Below are 10,756 nucleotides of genomic sequence, written 5' to 3' on the forward strand. Positions count from 1 at the left end.
GCAAAGCCCCCCCCCCCGGTGGGTTTATATGTCTTAAGTGACCGGGGAGGGGGGGGAGCCGGGTTTATTCACCTCAGGGGCGGTGTGAGGGCTCCCCTTCCCTCAGCAGGTGGGACACGTGTCTTTATAATTAATTTCCTCACTGTTTATCAAAAACGTGATGCTTGTAAGAAAAACCGGGTGCAAATAAACGTGAAAACCCCCCCGTTGAAACTCTTGTGGTGGCAAATAATGGCAGAAGGGGACCCCCGGGCTGCCCCCCGAGGGCTGGGGGCTCCAACCGGCCCTTGGTTTGGGGGGGCTCCCAGCAGAACCCCCCGCCAAGTCGTGTCCCCCGTTAGAGCAGCGTCGTAGTAGCTCTGCTGCAGCCCAGGCGATATGCAGATTGCAGCTCCTCTCTTCCCCGAATTTCGTCAAATATGTCATAAATAATTGGCTCAATGAAAGGCTAAGTCAATGACAAGTCTGAAGTTTAAACCTCAGCTTGTTTTGAGCTCTTTTCAAGTGCCGCCACTCCTCCTTCCTACATCTTTGTGCGAGTTAATGATCTGATTAAAAGCAAGGTAGAGTATACAGCTGGGAGGGTTTCATTATGAGCCGTCTGAGAACCCGCTTTTTTGTTCAAAATGTTAATTTAAACCGACGCTTTTCACCAGGACGGATCCATGGGGGAAAGTTTCTCCTCCGCCGGTGGAGTTCCCGAAGGCCACGGAGGAGGACCTGGGGCAGGTCCCTCTTGGAAGCTCAACGTCGACTTTCCCCACCAACCAGTTTTCCCTGAGCCGACTGATGAGATGGAAAAGGGGTTATTTTTCTTTTCATAAATAAAAGCTGGGTCTTGGGCTGCTTTCCCTGGTACCTCTCCCCCAGCCCGTCACTTGTCTGTGGAGCCAAACCGGCACGTACGGCTGTGCGCCCTCATCAACGCTTGTGGAATTACTGCCTAATTAGTTGTAAACACATAAATATACATGGTGCCCTGTGCTGTGGCGCACTAATCTACCAACCCATGGTCTGCACCTCATTTTAGAGCATTAAAATGTTTGAGTTTTAATGAGAAGGGCTGGCGTTGGCTAATGGTGGGTCCAAAACTCTTCGGCTCTGCTCTTCAAAGGGATATTCTAATTTATTTAACCAGGAGTAATCATCTGTGAGCCTGGCCATGTCCTTGGCCTGGTTGGGTGAGGAGACACGGGCGGTTTGGTGGCTCTTCCAAGGTGACAGCCAAGTCGTGGCTCCCACAGCTCCTACCTTCCTCCACCACTCGCAGGTATTTCCATGGAGAGAAGGGGTTTTCATCTCCCGAAGTGGTCAAGGTGCAAACACGGCGTTGCAGGGAGGTTCTCAGCTCTGGCCTGATGGCCTTGCTGAACACCACCATCACGATGTCACCCAACCACGGGGAGGAGAAAGCAAAGAGAAACCCCTAGCACGGCCTCGCCAAGGAAGGCTCTTTCATTTTCCAAACTATTTAAATGAATTCACAGTGATGACGATAGCGATAATGGCCACAAAAACGCCACTTAGGGTTCACAATGCTCTCCTTTTTATTCCTGCGCCAGGTTTTTTTCATTATTGTCTGGATGTTATCGTAATGTGCGCTTCGGAGGCGTTCTTGGTGGCAAGTTCTAGGTGATGGCTGATAGAAAAACCCAGCTAAGAAACTTGTTATCTTCGTTCCATCTTCATGTTTCCTCTGGTGCTGGCTGGTGTGGCGGCAGCAGCTGGAACCAAAGCAGCAGTGGGTTATAAGAAAAGGTGTTTCCCTCACCACTTATTAAAAAAGTGTATTTTCGGTGCAGTGGGAAGGGGTGGCACGATCCCACAGCTGCCCCTGCGCATCCCTTGCGGAAAAGTGCAATTCCCCAAGAGCAAATCTGCAGCTTTTCGGACCATTTGGCTGTATTTCGGGTTTGGCATTTGTATGGATTGCATGTGAGGTTTGATTTTGTGTGTGTGTGTGTTGTTTTATGGGTTGTGTGTCGGTTTCAGTGTTTGTGTGTTGGTTTCGGTGTTTGTGTGTCGGTTTCGGTGTTTGTGTGTTTGTTTCACTGTTTGTGTGTCGGTTTTGGTGTTTGTGTGTATCGTTTGTGCCTGTTTATAAACAGGGCTCTGTGTGTGTATTCCCCTGGGTAAAGGAAACCCTGAATTAATCAATGCCGAGGTTAGCAGAGGTCAGAAGACGATCCACTCACGCAGGCTCTGAGTGCATTTGAGTATCTCCTGACATTTCCGTGGATGCTGGCTGATACTGTTCAATCAATTTAAACGTGTCTCAAGGCCCGTCTGGGTTTTGCCTCGCATCCATCGCTGAGCCGACAAACCCTCTCTGCCTCCCCTCTGCTGCTCCTTCCTCCCCAGGAGCGAGCATCTCCTACCATCTGTGGAAGATTTAAATGTTTAATTTTTTTGCACCGCTCGGCTCGGCAGGACGACAGATGATGCTGCAGCGAGGAGCGAGGCTGAAGTCGATTTATGAGCGCGCCCCCTGCGCTGACGCCATCCCATCAAATGGTGCAAAAATAATGGTGCAAAACGGCACAGCAGGAGGGAGGCGAATCCGCCCTGCTGCCCTCCAACCTGGGGCAGATCCGATCACAAATAAGGTCTCTGCTGCCGTGCATGGCTAACGCTAACAAGGTACCTCGAGTGCTCTCATAGAAGGTTATTAAATGCTATTTTTTAAAAATAGTCCTAATATATCACCAGAAGTGCAACATAGTTTGAGATTAAGAGCATTAAGCAGTGTTTTCCTCTGTTCCCTACAATGAGATGCTGCTGTCTGCAGAGAGAGCAAGCCAACGGCCAGGAATCCTCCACATTCCTTGCTCCTCCTCAGCAGCACTGGTAGGGAATGATATACTTATCAGTGATGGATCCCGATGGGATCCCCCTCTCCGTGGCTTGTTTGTGCAACAACCAAGCAGAAAGGTTATGTTTTGCTGCTTCCCCGACTTCTGATGGTATTATCTGGGGCTTGACCTTGTGCTTGGCTAAAGGGAGAGGGCAGAAATCCCTTCTCTGTGCCGCCTCCACCAGGCTCCTCTCACCAAAGTGCTCCAAATCAGCCTCCGACCGCAGGGTTACCTGGAGGTGAAGCACAGGAGCAGCAGCTCCTGCTTAATGAGGTTGTGTGAGGATTCATTAGTAAGCAACGGTAAAGTGCCCGGAGGGCAGTAAGAGATAAATAAATGCAAAGTATTCTCAGCAAAAATTAGGCAGTCTGCTGCCTTTTCCCACTCGTGCCCCGCAGCAGAGAGAGGAGGGTGCAGGGAGTCACTGCTCCCCACGCTCACTGTGCGGGATACAGCAGAAAGGGATAGTTTTAATCCCAAGGAAACAGCTTCTGAGGCTTTTTGGGTGTGTGGGGTGGCTTTGTCCCCTCTGCCCACCCGTGGGGCACAGAGTGGGAAGGGAGGCACATCCAACCCCCGCAGCCGGGCATTCCTCTGCAGCCTCCGCACCGGGGCTGGAGTCGCATCCCATCTCCTTAATGCTACGTTAATAAGCAGCGAGAGGCAATGTGGAAAACAAATAGAGTAATTAATGGCCATTTCTGCTGCTGCTTTTATTCACTGACTATTCCAGAAGGAGCAATTTTGCAGAAGACAGCCTCTGCCGTCGCAGTGCCGTTGCATTAGGTACCCTGGATCTCAGGAGGGGAATGAGCACTGCAGCTCTGGCCTCCTGGAGAAACACAGCAGCTCTTCTGCTGCTCCACAAATTCATCCAGCTTCCTCCTGGATACTCTTAACGAAGGTACTTCAACCACCTCTGATAGGTAGAGTATTCAGTGTAGTTTGTCATACATTCCTTTCTTGGAACTAGCTGACACGATGAGTTAGGAAACAAATGGCAAATAAATCCTCAAAAATATTATTCACCATCAAAGATTTGCATTTGAACAGTCTGGGTGGTAATGGTAATGTCCTCTGGGGACAGAGATAAGGACAGAGTTGAAAGCCATGCAACATCTTGAGTCTTGCATGAGAAAACAGGGGCACGAGAGGAATGGATCCTTTGGTTTGCCGTCGCTTCACACCATTTCTCTCACCATCGGGTGCCGTCGCTTCACACCATTTCTCTCACCATAATAATAAAAATATTTTTCAGACATTTTCCTCTTCACGTTTTCTTTAACTAAGATGCCACATAAAGATGTCGTGTTTGCTGTCTCTCTCCTTCCTCAGCCCATACCTTGCCTGTCTCCAGTTCCTTATCCGAGGATGCTGTTTTCTCCACGGCTGCCTGAGAGCTGGACAGATGTGTCCCAGGTGTGCTCACAGAGCCTCCTGCCATTTCTTTAAAATTTTGGGTTTTTTAAACGGGGGGAATTTAGAAGAGTATCATGGTCTGTCGCAGGGGCAGCGGGTCGAGGGGGCTGCGCTGAGGAGGGCAGGAAATCTCCTCTCTGCTCTGCGTGGCGGCAGCGCCTGGCTGGACTCCTGGCCTGGCTTAATCCTCCAGGAGGAAATATGTGTCCCTTTGAAATTGACTGAAATGGTTTGAGCAGTAATTTTTTTTTAAATCAAAATAAATTGTGAAGAAATAGCGAATCTAATTCAGATGATGGCAACATCAGAATGCATTCTCCTGGCCCCTCGCTAATTCGATTGCCAGCCACACAGGACATTCTCCAGTACAGATCATCTCATAAAAACTGGGGCCCGAATCCTGCCTGGGCAGATGTTGATTTATGTGACTACATCAGCTTTGGTGGCCACTGATGGCACCTCGGGCATCTGGACCTCCTGCTGCTCTGGTTTTACTGGGCTCGCTCCCCAAAGGCAAAGAGCACCCTGCTTCAGGAGCTGATGGGTTTACTGGCTTGATCCAGCTCTGATGGATCTACTGGCTTCATCCAACTCATCTCAGCATCCCTGGGAGCCTCCAACCTGATTTTCATGGACTTGCCATCAGCCTGTGTGTTCAATGAGCCACACAGGGACCCATCCTGGCCTCTCTTCACCCCAGGGAGCTTTCAGTTCCTGCAAGTGGCTTCTGTGCAACATTGGGCTGGAGAAACAAGCACATCGTGCTTGCCCGATTTATGAAGTGAGGCTGCAAGAAGAACAAAATACCTTCTGAAAGGGCAGTGCCCAGTTCTGGTGCTGCCAAGCAGAGCATCCAGCACAGCACGGATCCTGCTGGGGGTTCAGGAGCGCCCTTACCCCAGGGCACAGCTGGACACCAGTGACAACCACTGATTTGTTGTTCTGCCCATTCTGCAGGCAATTAAAAGAAGCCAGAAAGGATCCCCTGCAAATTCCTTTTTTATTTCTTCCCAAAAGAATGGTCCGTGTACAGCAGTGCTAATTCTAGTAATAATGCTCTCCTGTAACAGGCTAACAGCTACTAATGCCATGCACCGTCTGGGCTGCAAGACAATATTCTGTTCTACGTCTGTCATAAATGGGGATCCTGGCTTTTCAACCAGAAGAGGACAACTGCAAAATGCTACGATTCAGATCCTGCCGGCGTGCAACCCGCCACAACCCCAAGAGCTTTTTTCCCCTCCTAGTGCATTCATAGCATATTTATATGATGTTATTTCCAGCCAGCCCAGTCTCAGTGAGCTGGTCCCTTTACGCATCAGCTGGGCTGACACTTTGGCGGTATTGCTCTCTTTAATAGCCATTAATGGTCTTTAATAGCAAAAAAGTGAACATCTATTTTGTGACCGAGTCCAAATTCCCCACCGCAGATGAGCTGCTGCACTGATGGTTTATGACCAGCCTGTGTCACAACCTGGGGAGGCTCATCGTGTTGTACCTCAAATCTTTGAAGATTCTATGGATGTCAGGCAAAGTCGTAAGGCAACCCAAAAACGAGAGGCATCCCAGTTGTCTCCATCCTCTCCCAGTTTAATAGAAGGCAGCTGAAATCCTGGCTGCTCTTCGCATGAGCTACGAGGAACTGGAAGCCCCCGAGGGGCACCTTGGGGATTGCTGGCCCAAGGAAGAATTTTACTTTGGGATTTACTCACAGAAACGGTGTTTTCAGGGTCTTCTCATACAGATGCCATTTCTCTTCCAGGTTATTGCACGTGGAGCCCTTCGTCTGGACGTTTGGCTGAGCAGGCAATGGGACTGAGTCACTTGAACCTTACAGCTCAAGTGTTAATGGTTGAAACCTTAAACAATTCAGTTCACAAAGTTAATCTGCAGACCCAAAGGCAAGTAATTTCTTCATTTTGGATAATAAAAATATTCCAGTGCCAGCTAGTGAGCAGCTCAGGGCTGCTGAGAGGTAAGAGATGTGAGTTTTCAGCCTTCTTTACGCAGTGATTTAAAAATGAACTCTCTATAAAGCATAAATAAATTGCCATGTGCAGGAATTCCTGCATTATTAAGGTATTTTGAAAAATGGCTGAGTACAAAGTGGTCAAATTTAAGCAAGTTTAAGTGGCCAATTTTATCTCACAAAGAGACTTTCTGCTCCTTGAGCAGCATCACCTGATGCCCCTCACACCCCCCCCCCGTGTTCCTCTGTGAGAGCATCTCCCTCAGACCTTGCTGGGGAGGCTCCTTGCCTGTCCCTGGGGTTAGAGATGTCCCAGGAAAGGTAGGGCAGTGACCCCCCAGAGTCCCCCCCCATCCTGAGGTTGCAGAGGAGACCCCCCTCCCCAAATTCCCTCACTCCTTCCATCCTTTGCCCAGCTCAGAACTGACCCGTCTTCAAGAACTCCCCGATTTAAAAGCAACAGAGCGTGTTGTTACAGTTTAAAGCAAATAAACCCAATGAGGACTGGAACAGCAAATGTCTTACAGCCCTAAAAAGAGTCCCCCTTCAGCACTTTTCGGCAGAGCTAATATCAGCTGGCATTAAAGAAGCATTTTCCCTGTACAAGCTGATTAGACAAACAGATGTCAAGAGGGAACCATCGAGCATTCAGTGTTCCACGGTCTGGCTTGAATGTAACTTGATAAAGGAAAATAATAATAATAATAATAAAAAAATCAATAATTGACTATTTTAGCTATAAATTTTGAGGGGATGGAAGGAGAAAAACCGACAACTGTGCAAATATTGAAATGGCACGAGTTAATTCAGATTCTGCCACGGCATCTCAGGGAAGGTAAATCATGTCGTGCTGAAAATAAAACCCCTCCTCTCCAGGGCGGTTTTGCTGCCGGTTGCAGGAGTCTGTGGGCAGGACACCAGGCACTGGGGGGGCACGGGGCTGGCTGGGGACAGTGGCAGCCCCCCGGGGGTGATGCCAAAGGCGGGGGACACGGTGGGAGTGGGTTGGGAGCCGGGGCGCAAATATTGAAATGGCACAAATTAATTTGGATTCTGCCACAGCATCTCGCGGAAGGTAAATCATGTTGTGCTGAAAATAAAACCCCTCCTCTCCAGGGCGGTTTTGCTGCCGGTTGCAGGAGTCTGTGGGCAGGACACCAGGCACTGGGGGGGCACGGGGCTGGCTGGGGACAGTGGCAGCCCCCCGGGGGTGATGCCAAAGGCGGGGGACACGGTGGGAGTGGGTTTAAAAGCAACAGAGCGTGTTGTTACAGTTTAAAGCAAATAAACCCAATGAGGACTGGAACAGCAAATGTCTTAGAGCCCTAAAAAGAGTCCCCCTTCAGCACTTTTCGGCAGAGCTAATATCAGCTGGCATTAAAGAAGCATTTTCCCTGTACAAGCTGATTAGACAAACAGATGTCAAGAGGGAACCATCGAGCATTCAGTGTTCCACGGTCTGGCTTGAATGTAACTTGATAAAGGAAAATAATAATAATAATAATAAAAAAATCAATAATTGACTATTTTAGCTATAAATTTTGAGGGGATGGAAGGAGAAAAACCGACAACTGTGCAAATATTGAAATGGCACGAGTTAATTCAGATTCTGCCACGGCATCTCAGGGAAGGTAAATCATGTCGTGCTGAAAATAAAACCCCTCCTCTCCAGGGCGGTTTTGCTGCCGGTTGCAGGAGTCTGTGGGCAGGACACCAGGCACTGGGGGGGCACGGGGCTGGCTGGGGACAGTGGCAGCCCCCCGGGGGTGATGCCAAAGGCGGGGGACACGGTGGGAGTGGGTTGGGAGCCGGGGGGTGCGGGGCTCCAGTGCTGCTCCTCTGAAATCCCCCCAGAGCCAGCCCAGCCGAGCATTCAGTGTTCCACGGTCTGGCTTGAATGTAACTTGATAAAGGAAAATAATAATAATAATAATAAAAAAATCAATAATTGACTATTTTAGCTATAAATTTTGAGGGGATGGAAGGAGAAAAACCGACAACTGTGCAAATATTGAAATGGCACGAGTTAATTCAGATTCTGCCACGGCATCTCAGGGAAGGTAAATCATGTCGTGCTGAAAATAAAACCCCTCCTCTCCAGGGCGGTTTTGCTGCCGGTTGCAGGAGTCTGTGGGCAGGACACCAGGCACTGGGGGGGCACGGGGCTGGCTGGGGACAGTGGCAGCCCCCCGGGGGTGATGCCAAAGGCGGGGGACACGGTGGGAGTGGGTTGGGAGCCGGGGGGTGCGGGGCTCCAGTGCTGCTCCTCTGAAATCCCCCCAGAGCCAGCCCAGCCAGCCGGCCAGAAAAACCTCTCCAATATGCTCCTTGGAAACAATTCTAGTTACGTGGATTTTTTTTTTTTTTTTTTTTTGGACTCAAAGTCTATTTGCACACAAATTGGCCTTTGTTGCCCAGGCTGATCATTCACCTGAATCCAGTATGATGTGTCTGGTCTCCGAGGTGGCCCTGGGCACCTGATGTCACCCCAGGTGACAGCGGTGTCAGTAGGAAGGTGCACATGGCAGAAGTCAACATCACTGTCCCCCATGGCCGAGCCACCCCCATGCTGGTGCATCCCCCAGTGTTGAGTGACTCTGCCAGGCTCTGACACCAGAAGCTACATGACACCGAGGGTCTGGCACCAGCATCTCACCCAGGACCAGGTTGGAGAGCTCTGGTGCCAGCTCACTACAGCCAGGATGTCCCCTTTCTCCCCCCAGCAGCTTAGGTTTGGTCTGGGCAGAGCAGAGCATCTCCTTGGTGCTTGGCCCTGCCCAGCTTCTGCCCTTGCTGCTCATCAACTGATGCCTTGCTGGAGGCAGGAGCCTTCTGGCCAGTGGAAAGGGATGTCTTCTGTCTGCAGCACTGGTCGTCGTGCCCACAAATCAAAGAGTTATAGTAAAAAATTTATTCTTGATATCTAATCTGAATCTTTTTTCCTCCAATTTAAAACCGTTTCCCCGTCACCAGCACCGTCCCCCAAGGCTGAGCCACCCCCGTGCTGGTGTGTCCCCCGGTGCTGGGTGACTCTGCCAGGCTCTGACACCAGAAGCTACATGACACCGAGGGTCTGGCACCAGCATCTCACCCAGGACCAGGTTGGAGAGCTCTGGTACCAGCTCACTACGGCCAGGATGTCCCCTTTCTCCCCCCAGCAGCTTAGGTTTGGTCTGGGCAGAGCAGAGCATCTCCTTGGTGCTTGGCCCTGCCCAGCTTCTGCCCTTGCTGCTCATCAACTGATGCCTTGCTGGAGGCAGGAGCCTTCTGGCCAGTGGAAAGGGATGTCTTCTGTCTGCAGCACTGGTCGTCGTGCCCACAAATCAAAGAGTTGTCAAAGGAGGCTCATCTCCATCAGCTGTGGTTGGAGGAAGTAAGAGGTGGGGGAAAACCAGGCGGCCCCAGCATCATCCTCCTCCTCCTCCTTCTCACTGCCTCTGTCCCAGCCCTCCTTTCCTCTTACCTCCTTTCCTCTTACCTCCTTTCCTCTTACCTCCTTTCCTCTTACCTGCACGTTGTGTTTAAAACCTACATGGGAGAAATCCTTCCTCCGAGGCTGCTCAGCAAGCCAGGAGGGAAATCACGCCGTTCTGCCTGAGCCAGCCATTACGCTGTTAATTTTTCTACTTGGCTGCATCACTCTCTCTTTCAGTGAGAGAAAACAATACTCTTTGCAAAACAGAACCAACCTGGTGCCTCCCCTGTCCCGTGACAGCCCAGCAGTGCCGTGAGCTGCTCCTCCACCTCAGCCTCCCTGCTCCAGAGCATCCCAGGTGCCACACATCCAGCCCTCGCTCAGGCAAACCCCTCCAGAAACACGGGGTGACGCGGCAGGAATGCCCTGCCAGCTTGGGAGCAAAATGGCACGGAGTTTATTTGCACTTCCATCACATCAAAGGGGCCCTTGTTTGAATTCCTCTCCCTTTAGCCTGGAGGAGAAGGGGAAAGATTGGTTCCTATTAATAGCCCTCGCATCCCACAAGATCCAAGCCTTGCAAGAAGCCATGAAAGACTGCGGCATCTGATTCTCTGAATAAATGAGGTAATTTTGGAAGAAGTGTGTGCTCAGCAGCCTTAATTACTGCCTTCTCCAGTTTGGGAGGAGGTGACAGTGACAACTCACTTCGGTGTCAGTAGCGCCCAGGTCCCACAGGAGCTGCACAGTCCCACCAGCATGGGCAAGTGCCTTGGATTAGCAGGAGAGGAGAGAGGGATCTGCCCCCATTCTGCACTGCACATCCTGGCAACACAGAGAATTATGTCAGCTTTCCCTTAAGCAGATTTTCAGGCTCTAGGTACCAGGTTTAATCCAGACACCAAAGGTCCACGTGGCAGCCGGTGCCTCCAACAGGCAGCGATGGCTGCAGCATCATTCCACATGTGGATGCTGGAGACTGGGGTTGCCCTTTGCATGCCAGGCGTGAGGCCACCAGCCCCGCTGGCCCCAAGATGCTTTTTCTGCCCTTGTGCCAGCATCCAAGCCCACAGCCACCACTCAAACTGTCAGGAGTGA

This window comes from Calidris pugnax, unplaced genomic scaffold (assembly GCF_001431845.1).
Source record: "Calidris pugnax isolate Ruff unplaced genomic scaffold, ASM143184v1 scaffold139, whole genome shotgun sequence".
Lineage (NCBI taxonomy): Eukaryota > Metazoa > Chordata > Aves > Charadriiformes > Scolopacidae > Calidris > Calidris pugnax.